Genomic DNA, 12164 nt, shown 5'->3' with positions numbered 1-12164 from the left:
GTTTACTTGGTAAAATTTGCATTTCAGTTAAATTTTCAATTTTTATTCCAAATATCGTGATACATATCGAATCGTGAACATTATATCGTGATACACATCGTATCATGAGCTGAGTGTATCGTTACACCCCTACTCAACAGGCAAAAGAATTGAAATGTCCAGGGTTTGAACCAGGACTCTCAGCTCCTCTTTCATACATGAGATTAGGTCAAATAAGAAAAAAGCAGCAGCTTTCACAATGCTAGCAAGTAGGAAGTGTACCTTTAAAGAAGCTGTCTTAGCAGAAGATGGTTTCAATCGCTGGGTTATGGGCCCAGCAAGCTTCTGATGTGCCACTTTGCTACAAACTACCCCAGATGGGACTCAAAGTCACAATTCCTGTCCTAGGAGGCCAGTGCCTTATCCGTTAGGCCACTGGGGCAGGACACACAATGTTTTGGGCAGCTGGAGAGTTAGTGACCCGTGCCAAGAAAATTGCATGTTGTTCACAATAGGGCACGCTGATTGGTTCGATCCAAGTTTTTCTCATGAATTAATGAACAGATGTGCTAAAAACCCAATAACGTCACTTTGTACCAGACAGTACAGACAGCCAATCTCCACACTGTACAAAAAGATCTTATTGACATGATTGCTCTAAAGAACGCAAAAATATCCAATTTTCACTTAGTGAAATATTTCATTTAGTTAGTGAAATATTTGGGTCCTAATAGTGTTTTAGCAACATGGGACATATAAATGACTTTCAACATCTCAAAAAATGTGTTTTGGTGTTTTGTGACCCTTTAATAAGCTAAAAAAAACTAATAAATAAGAAAAAGGCACTGGAACCCCATAAGCACTAGTAATTGATGGAAAAGGAACTAGCAGCTAAATTAGTAGTTGCCTTAATATTTTAATTAATCTAATTAGATAATGTTAACACAGCTTGTCATAAATGCTTCACTCATTTACACAGGAACTTTTGTTGCATATATATTTACGCACCACTTATCTATAACCAGTGATGAACCCATTTTTGTGTCTGGAAAATGAAATTAGTGCACAATATTTGCATAATCACCATCAATAGGCAAATCATTGCACATTCATTGTAAATGTAAAATGTAAAAAAGATGCAAATGTGAAAGTTCTTCTGTGGACAATGAAACCTATACATACAGATTACATAAATAAAACAGAAGCGACAAAAAGAATCACTCGCCTTCATTCGTTAAACCCGATAAATAATATCCATTCGCCTCAAAATAAACACTGACCGCTTTGTTTTATTTGTGTCAGTGACACAATCTCTCACTACTGCAGTAGCAGTTACAGGTGCAGACAGGCTTGCAGAACACCGAGCCACCGACAGGAAGTGAGAGGAGCGACCGCAGATAAAGATCTGCATAATTAGCTGATTATAATGTCTTTTATACATTCAAAAATATTATATTTTATTGTTGTTATAATATTATTATTTTCCTCTTCGAATGTGAATATTTTAATAGCTATTTTTATTTGAATGTTAAATTTCAGAATATACAGACCTACAATAAAAAAGAGTTTTATCATGAATCATTTTATTAACACTTTGTAGACATCTTGAAAACCTATATCAAAAACAAATTTTGCCTTTTAAAAAAACATTAGTTCCAGATACACATCACATTTATATATGTTGCCAGCTAACAAAATAAATCTATTGACACAGCCAGGTTTCAGATTTGCTCAAATAAATTTTTGTATTTTATTAACTCTTTTATTTGAATTTTCTTGGTTGTGACCTTAAGCAATTTTTAACATTTTTTAAATCAAAGGTTCAACAAATAACAGGTTTAAATCAATGGTTCAACAAATAACAGGTGATAATTTAATATCACTAAACTTACATCCAAAATAATACTCAAATTCACCACACAGGGTCACTATAATAACAGATGATAATTTAATTTCACCCAACTAACATTCAAGATAATACTCAAATTCACCACACGGGGTCGCTACTATTGCTTAAACTCTGAAAAACGGCTCAAAAGCAAACTCAGAAAGAAACTCAAATAAAGTGCAGATTCTTCCGAATATAAAACGATTTAGAGTGTTAGGGCACACTTTTAGGGTGAAATCAAGTCTTTAGGATCACACAAACATGGTAGTGGCACCCTACACGTAAACATAGAATGACTGTCAGCATTTTCGTCATATAAAATAAACAATGCAAAACGGAAATCAAATGTCAATGTACAAACAGCATTTTGCACTCAATTCAAATACGTTATGTACTTAGACATTACATCTAACACTTACCGATTTCTGTTTTACTGAGAATCTGTCATACCTTTTCGTGCAATGTCACAAAATCTCTGTTCATCCTAATCCTCGTGTAAATAATGGATTTAACCGTGGATGAAACCATAGACATATACACTAGATATCGCATAGGGACCCTGAGCATGCGTCAATAGCGCCGCAACATTGGTACAGTGCTCCCAGGACAAATGTCATTCAACCGCAGTAGTCAAAACAGTGTTATTTCGTGAAGATGCGGGACTTTAGCGCTGTCTACGGGTGTAGTAACGAGCAAACAAAGAAAACAAAGCACAAAGGCAAAACATTTCATAAGTAATATTACGTTTTTTTCTGTTTTTGTATGTTCTGAACTTTTGTGCTTTTCAGGTAACGTTATTGATGATAACAGTCACTTACTGCATTCACCATAAGGCAAAGCAGCTAGCACTAAATGCTCGCCTTATGCTAGTTTTGTTGAATAAAATCAGCAAACAATGCAAAAGAAATATGACAACGAGATGCTGCGCTGCCAGAAACTTGTATTATTGTCGGCTAGTGAAAGAGTCCGTCAGTATGAGAAGTGAAAGCGGTAGAGGAGGTGTGTTTCAGGACATTAGATCAAATTTAACAGGGAGGGTGAATAGTACATTTCTGTACACACAAACACAAGCTTTTTGTAAAGGAATGCCCGTGCGGTCACTGATCCATCAATGTAGAAAAAGGGATGTAAAATTTTAATTTTCGTACTTAGAAAAAAAAAAATCACATACTAACATCCAGGAAAACTCCCGATCAAAGATATATGTGTATATGTGCATATCCCTGGCTTTGGATGGCCACAGTCCTCCACTGTACCTTGGTCCCGCATTCATTTCAAAGGAGCGCTACCCTATACCAAGATGGCGGCGCTATTGATGCATTCCGTCCAATATACAACAATAGGCCAGGCGACATCTAATGTACATATCTATGGAATGATACACTATTTCCTTCGTCTCTCATGCACTGCTCAAACAGCACATCTCTGTATCGCACTCCTAGCGCATCGTCGTTAACAGCCGATCCCTTAAAGGGGAAGAAGATATTTTTGTGTCCCACTCTCTAATACAACCCGGTTACATATAAATATTTTATGCTTTTTATTTAAAGCTTTACAATGCAAAGTTGTGCCTCCCAAATCTCATCTGCATCTATGATGTTTCAAGGCGGTCAACATCTGAGTTTAATTTGTAATGAGCCAAATTACAAAGTTTAATTTGTAAAGGGTTAGTTCACATTTGTACATGAAATATTGCTTGACGATGGCTTGGTAGCTGGAGTGGTATTGATAGTAGCTTATGTTTTGAGCGCTGTGTGGTGTTTATTGGTGTTGTTGATGCTTGATGTATTGCAAAGTTACGGTTGATACCTCCTTGTTATGCCTTGTGGTTGTCACTTAAGTTGCTTTAACTAGTTTGCTAATATTCGTTGTGTACTATGAATATTGTTAATATTTTATTTCTTACCTGCTGCTCCCCTTCTGTGGAATTTTAATATTCAAGATTATTTTAGAAAATAAAAGTGAAACTATATTTAAATAAATGTAAGAGTTTGAACTTGTGCTTGGTCTTTGTGGCCCAAAATAAACTAATTGTTTTGTCTGGTAAAAAAAAACTTGTGATTTGTGTTTGAAAACTGATCTTAGTGGGATTGTTACAGACTAAACACTTCTTGATGTGCAAAAAAAGATCCTGCAAATACCACCAAATTTTCTAGAATTAACTTTTTTTTTTAATTTAACTGCTATCTTAAGTATGAACTCTTGATTTATATTTGTTTAAATCATGATTTGACATAAACAATATTAACACATTCTGATCATATAAATGTTTTTTATAAAATGTAGTAAACACAGATGCTGATAAGTCTAATAATATCTGGATGTCTTTTTAGATACTAGTACTTATTTTAATAGTGGCTAGTAACATTTTATTTCCATTGATTTGGGATCTGTCATTGGGATATCAACTGTTCAGTTTTGACTAGTATGTATCCCAGCTGGAACTAGTATATATTCTTAGGTACTAGTTAATCATTTAATACTAGTATTTATTAATAAGGTACTCGTACCTAATAATAGATACTAGAATTTGTGTATTATGTACAAGTACTCATTCATTAGGTACTACTATTTATTCATTAGTTAGATAGTAGTAGTTATTCACTAAAATATATTTATTAAACACTAGTATAATTTATTTAAAGTACTGGAAATGAACCCTTAATAATATTTGTTTAATACATAATTCGACATAAATTATTAATATTAATAAAACAAACACGTGCTGATCATACATGTTCATTTATGAACGCAGATGCTGATTAGTCCAATTGTACAGAAATGTTTGATAGCAAAACCAGACTTCGCACTGAGTCCTTGAACTACTGAGCTAGTATTTAAACACCATGGTGATTAAAATCAGGTGCAGCGTGATTAGTGACAGGCATGTGTTCAATGTTCGGGGGATGAGGGCCTCTGCTGGTTGGTGAGGGGATATACTGGGACCGAACCAGTGACAGATGTAATATGTTAGTGACGTCACTGTGACATCACTGTGAGGAATAGGATTTTAGGGGTGAGGTGTCTGCTAGCTTTTTTCTCCCCACTAATTTTTCTCATGGAATAACTAAGATATTACTATCAGAAACAAATCATAATTTTTTCAAAGGTGGTTTCAAAATAATATTAATTGTATCCTTTGCTTGATGATGCTGGAAATATTCTTTCGTATGAACAATTTAAAGCATCCCACTGTTTCCCAACTTCTCCTGATGAATTTAATAAAGTGGTTAAAGCAACATCACCCGGTTTAGTTCACCTACTTAAAAGTCTTTAGATTTAACCCAAGGAGCTCAGGGAATATTCATTCTTTGTTTTTAGAAGCTGTTCGTCTGTTAAGAAATGTAACAATATAGGTTTGTGCTTCAATTTTTTTTAATTTAAAAGGAAAATTTCTTCTAGAGGAAAGTTTTACTGGAGGTCCTTGGTTGAGGATATAGACTGGAATAAAACCTGCTTTTTAACTGGGAAATATTGCACTTCCAACAAGGCAAAAGGAATATATTTTAAAATTTTACATAAAAATTTCCCGGTAAATTCTAGTATTTCTACATTTTTGGACATTGACAGCTCCTGTTCTTTCTGCAAACAAGCAGAGGACACATTAGTACATATTTTTGATTGTCCTATATTCAAGTAATTTTGATCACTCCTAAGTTCTCATATATTTGATTCTGCCAATGCTGTTAATTGCTTTAGTCTAAAAAAATATATTTTTATTCTAATAAACCAAACGATAAACCCCTCGAACAGATCATACATTTTTTTTTTATCTAATAGGGAACATTTTTCATTCACCAACAGAAATTTGCAACTAATTACCCATCCTTTGCTCATTTCAGAATAGAATTTAACTCCTAAAATCACTTCATCCTATTAAGAATAAAAAAAACTAAGATCCCTGAAATATTATACATGAATTTATAGAAGATCCTCAATTTTAGCTGCTTTCCGTATGGTTATTTGTTCAAGTGTCATTGCAATTTCATTCATTTGTTTAATTTTGTTTGTTTAATTTAGTAATTTTAGTATTATTATTTATTATTATCAATACTAAATTTTTGTTATTTTTATTTTATTCCCTTTCTGTCTAATGGTATGTTAGTTGCATTTGTATTAGTTGATCCCTTGGACTTTGTTCTGATGTTCTTGTATTTTCAGTTCAACTTATAAAAAAGAGGTTAGGTGAGCCTAAAAATAAAAAAAAGCTATAATTATGTATGCAATTATAAAATAATTTTGTAATGTGAGTTTCTTGCATTTTTATATTCCCTTGCAATTTTTTGTTTGTTTTTTATTCTCTATTGGTTTGTTCCTTTGATGTGAAAAAAACTGTTAGCTCTGCATTCCTCATTTTTTGTATGTTATTGTTCTTGTTATGCAATAAAAAAGAGGTTAGGTGAGCTCATTAAAAAGCATTGCATGCAGCTCAGATTGCATTAGTGTGATTCACATTGATGTTGGTCATCAAGTCCTAGAAGTTTTAAGTTTGTTTTGATTATAATGTCTTTCACATTGTCCAAGAGTAACTGTAGGTTTACAGAGCGTGTGGCACAGATGTAGTGAGAGTAAATGCTGGAGTGAAATTTGTCACTGCTCAATGCTTTCTGTGTGTATAACTTTTCGATAAACTCGAAGGCGTCGGAGAAACTCCAGGGACTGGCTGAAGATGGCGACAAATGACAAAAGAAAGGAAAGGTGAATCAGATTTTACAAACGAGGTCACACAACAGTCCAACACACAGTGCAGCGATAATTATCACCAATAGAGGGCACTGCAAGATATACTTTAGTTGTGAGGTATAATTACATAAATTGCAGGCCCTTAGCCAGCCTGGTGAATGGGGTGGTTATTTTTTTTCTCAAAAAGTAGACCCTTTTGCAGTTATTCACCTAATTTTCTATTTATTTATGACATTTATATACCGCATTTTAGTTACATTTTTAAGCATTTTTAGCTGAATTAGCTTGTTGGATGGTCATCATAACCACACTTTTTGATATAAAAAACTTCCTAAAGATTTATAATAAAGAAATGTGAAGTAATACTTTTTTTAAATACATATTTGTTACATCATATATCACTAGAAAAAAATGGTAATCTGTTAAAGTTTTAAATTAAAAACTGTAGCTTATAACAAACTGACCAGCACATTCAACTTTCCGCAGTCAGCATTTGGCCATTTGAATGAAAAAAAAAATTAAAACATAAAACATAATAATAATAATAATAATAATAATAATAATAATAATAATAATAGAAATAATATTAATAATAATAATAATAATAATAATAATGTAGAGCTTTACAATTTTTCTGACCTCTCTTAAAAGGAAAAATACATTTGAAAGTTCATGATGACAAAAACGCCAAAATAGTACTTAAATCTATTTCAATATGGTCAGCTTTTGGTGCTTTATTATTGTTTTTTTTTTTGTTTTAAGAACAAGGTCCAAGATTTAAAAAAAAAAAAAAAAAAAAAGTTGTTCGTAAAATGTTTTTAAAAAAAATGCAGCAGCGAAAGATGACATCTCTTACGTCAGATTATAAAATGAAAATATTTGTTAGCATTGGCCAAAACTGAAAAGCTAAAGTCACATGAAGCAACAAAGGATTCCTCTTGGTCTTAAAGCCTTTTTCAATGGGTTATTTTCACTATTTATGATGGCATAGTAGTCAAAATAAGACAAATGAGCTCCTGTATGGGACAAATTCTGGGCCTTTGTCAATGAGAGGTGGGACTTCCGAACCCCTCTGGCTACCAGCCTGAAATGATATACTGCTTTTGTTGGTTTTGCATTCAATTACAGCTGATTTTTAATGTTTCAATGTTTCACTGTTTATGAGAAGCTTTCTCTAAATGGTTAATAGCTAAATATAGCAAATAAGTTTGTTACTGAGTAGCTTAGGAAGCTAGCAGCATTTTGGCAGCAAAGAATAAGTTAAAAAAACACATTCCAAGAGGTCATGAAAGTGTTTTTTCCAATAAATATGCTTTAAATTGAACAAATATGCCTGTAATGTGTTACTGTTTGAGAAGCAGGTTTCTCTTGGCTTGTATTAGATGTGCACTACACTACCTTCAAATTCAGGAAAGTGTTTTCAGATCTGAGACCCGAATCTTCTCTTCCAGGATTTCTGTTTTGTTCAAAAAGAGAATGGTGGGAATTTCAGCCAACCATGGTGAGTGGATGGCTGTGTTGAACAGAGACAAACTGTCTTCCATGCCATTCTGGAGAAAAAGAGTACACAGATTAACAAGGGCATTTTACATGTTAAATATATGTTTTTACTGCTTTTTCTAACACTAACGCAATGGTAAACAGAATCCTGGTTTTCAAACTGTTCACCCTTTAGCCAGAGTTTAATGGGTATTCTTATACTGACATTTCACATTGTACAACCCTGCATTAATGTCTAAATTTGGGTGATTTGAGATAGCGCTCAAGAGTAAGTGTGCAGTTTGTTATAGCTTTCGGTCTATAATAGATACATGTTTTTTGTGGTCTGCCGTTTTCTCTATATACCATTAGAAGTCAAGAAAGTTTGAATGGTAACAAACAAACAGAAGTTTCTTCTTACAGTTTCTTAATTTTCTTCCATATATTGGTCATATTTAATGAGAGAAGCTATAAAAATCAGTGTTGACCAGTACCACCTCCTAGACTAATTATTTAAAAACTCTAAAAAAATAAAAAATAATCTAAAAAATACTCTAAAATGATATAGAACAACAACCATTTTTAAGAGGATTTTGCAAAACAGTTAATCTATTTCAAATGTTGACTACTGTATGTCAAATATATATATATATATATATATATATATATATATATATATATATATATATATATATATATATATATATATATATATATATATATATATATATATATATATAGGTAGGACTTGAAACAGAAAGTTTTTTTTTTCATCTGTGCTGTATAGGACAGTAGAGTTGAGACAGGAAAGTGTGAGAAGCAGAGAGAAAGGAACAGGATTGGCAAAGGACCTTTAGTCGGGAATTGAACTCGGGTCCACGTTAGCATCTCATAGCTGTATATGTCGACGCACTTAACCACAAGGTATTGGCTAACCCTTTTTACATATTTAAATAAGCTCAGAATATACATAAGCTCAAAGTAGAAGCTTAAATTATATAAATTTTATATAAATATAAAAAAGATTTTATATTTGAAAAAGAAAAGATGAGAAACAATAATCAAAATTAGTAAACACTTCCAAACAGGGGCTCCGTTAACCGGTACGAACCCTAGGTTCCTCCTTTAAGAGGAACCTCCTTTAAGAGGTAAAGAGCGAGAGGGTGAGGGTTGGGTTGTTATCGCGAATGCAAGTAAAGTGCGCCCCCCGTGGGTGGGGGGGGGTCTTCTGATGAGCCCCTAATAATATCTCCGGGGGCCCCAAAACAGGCTGGGCAGGATCGTCCTAACTTTCCATAGTTTCCCTAGTGGTGTCCCTGCTTCCAGATTCATTCATTCACAAATATTTCTTCACCTTAGTCCCTTATTTATCTGAGGTTGCCACAGTGGAATGAACCGACAACTATTCCGGCATATGTTTTATGCAGCGGATGCCCTTTCAGCAGCAACCCAGTGTTGGGAAACACCTATACACACTCATTCCCACATGCACTCTTACACAATGGTCAGTTTTGTTTATCCAATTCACCTATAGCACATGTTTTTGGACTGCGGGGGAAACCGGAGCACCCAGAGGAAACCCACAGGGAGAACATGAAAACTCCACACAGAAGCTGGGACTCGAACCAGTTACCTTCTTGCTGAGATGTGACAGCGCTAACCACTGATCCACCGTACAGCCATCTCTTCCAGACTTCTCCAAGTTACTGAGGCTAGTAATTTCCTTATTATCTGACAAACCTTTTTTTGACAGATAAACTTTGCACCAACTTTGTAAAATTGATCACCAGTTCAGCTCTGCAAGGGCTAAAGATCTGAATCTCACACAATGTCTTGATTTATAAGCCCACTCTGCAACAGACATTTTTTGTGGTTGTTGTACAACCACCCAGTATGGTTGTAAAATGCCTTAGATGTCTGTTAAAGTGCTATAAAATACATACATTTATTAATTCCTGAAGAAATCTGGTGTCCATTATAATATTGATCTCTAATTTTGATAACCTTTTTTTTAGATAAAATGGTTTATTCCGTCAATCTCATGCACCGTCTTTTTGATGAATGTATAGTAAAACAAGAGTGTTATTATAAAGTAGCCTTCACTAATCTCTGGGATCTATTTCTATATTTTCAAAAACACTTTTGGTCTCTCAATCACCTGGCTCTGTGGGTTGGAGTAAGGAATCTTTAACCTTATATTGCCGCTTGTCATTGCTTTCATAGACTGGAAGATGTTCTAATACACCAGATAAGGGAAGCCACGTCTCTCATATTCTGAGTATCCATTTCCATTAGTGATTCTCAGCTGCTTCATAAACTTCGTCTTTCCACTTTCTGGTGAGCCTAAGTGAAAGCAAAAAACAAATCACATGCTTTGGTTGAATGGGAATGGGAACTTGCAAAAAAGAAATGTAGATGAATAAACTTAATACTAATACTGAGAAATACAAGCACACGTGATGACTTCAATAATTTAGTTAAAATGTTCAATTAATTGAGATTTGGATTTTAGGCCAAATCGCTCAGTCCTAATGTGTATCTAAAGAATCATCTCACCTAATAAAAGTAATTTGTCCTCTCGACAGCAGCTTTCAACCTCCTCCCTAAGAATGCAGTCGATGTTTTTACTTCTGATGGTGGCAGTTTTCTGATCTTCAGAGCAAATAATCCCACCGCTGAAATCCTCCATTTCTCCAACAGAAACAATAATAAAGTATAATTATTTATTCTTTTTTTATTTTATTTTTTTTTATATTTTGTATTCATACATAAGGTAAATAAAGTTTGGTCTTTTTTTTTTTTTTAACAAGGAATGACATATCTTAATTAATTTGTGTTGCCAGATCTTGGTTAAAGAAACAGCAAACAAGAACAAGTCCATAATAAAAACAAAATGAATCCAAATTTTTTTTATAATAGAAGCTAATACCAAACAGGCTTTCTGCAGGTTTTAGTGAGTTAAATGTAAGACTTTTAAAGTCATTTTTAAGACCATTATGAATAAAATTATAGACTCATCCAGGTTTTAAACGCTTAGTAAGTTTTCAATGGTCCAGTTGGAAAAGGTTTTTATTTGCCCTATCAAACTTTTTATAATTTAATACATTTAATATTACAATAATAATAATGATAATTTTAAAAATAATATTTAGGTTAATTCTGAGAAAAATATTTTAAATATTGTCAAAACAAGTTCTATAAATACACTTTTTCCAACACAACCTTTCTTAAACATAATATAAAAAAAAGTTTTAAAGGTTTTAAAAACTATAATAAACCAAATGTATGCACAACAGTCTGTCCAGGTCAGCTTCCTCAGCAGCAAATACATGGAAAACGTTTAAACAAATGTTATTGTAAGGAAAATAATTAAACCATGATGGTAAAAAGAGTTAAAAAGAACATTCTTAAATATAAAGTTAAAAGCTTTATTATTTATTTATTTGATGGGTGTTGGCCAGATTGGGTAGCTATACTTAAACAAAGGGAAATTAAGACCTACAAAACACAATTTAAGTAGTTTTACGACTTTTTAAGTCCTAAAATTTAGTTTTTGAGATTCTCTGGCTGATTGTACGTCTATAATACTTCATGATGTAACTTGACATTTAGGTTCACTGTATTCTTGTTTAGGTCACATTTTTAAAAATTGTGAATCTTTCTAACACAACAGGTGGAAACTAACATGGGAAAATGTCTGGCAGTTATTTAGGACTTTTTAGTCTGTTTAAGTCCTATCGATGACCATTTTGTTGAATTGTGTTTTAAATAGTCTATAGTTACTATAGTTTTCTGCCACAAAACATTCATTCATTCATTTTCCTTCTGCTTAGTCCCTTTATTCATCAGGAGTCGCCACAGCGGAATGAACTGCCAACTTATCTAGCGTATGTTATACACAGCGGGTGCCCTTCCAGCCGTAACCCAGAACTGGGAAACACCTATTCACTCTCACATTCAAACTCATACACTTTGGCCAATTTAGCTTTCCAATTAACCTATAGCGCAGGTATTTGAAATATGGGGGGAAACAGGAGCACCCAGAGAAAACGCCCCTGCCCTGCCACATAACAAAAAATGTTATAAAAGTTTTACTTTATTTTAATGAAAAAACACACAAAAACAAATTTTCAGT

Source organism: Danio rerio, chromosome 22, assembly GCF_052040795.2.
Source record: "Danio rerio strain M-AB ecotype USA chromosome 22, GRCz13ab, whole genome shotgun sequence".
NCBI classification, from domain to species: Eukaryota; Metazoa; Chordata; class Actinopteri; order Cypriniformes; family Danionidae; genus Danio; species Danio rerio.
This window is presented reverse-complemented; position numbering follows the sequence as displayed.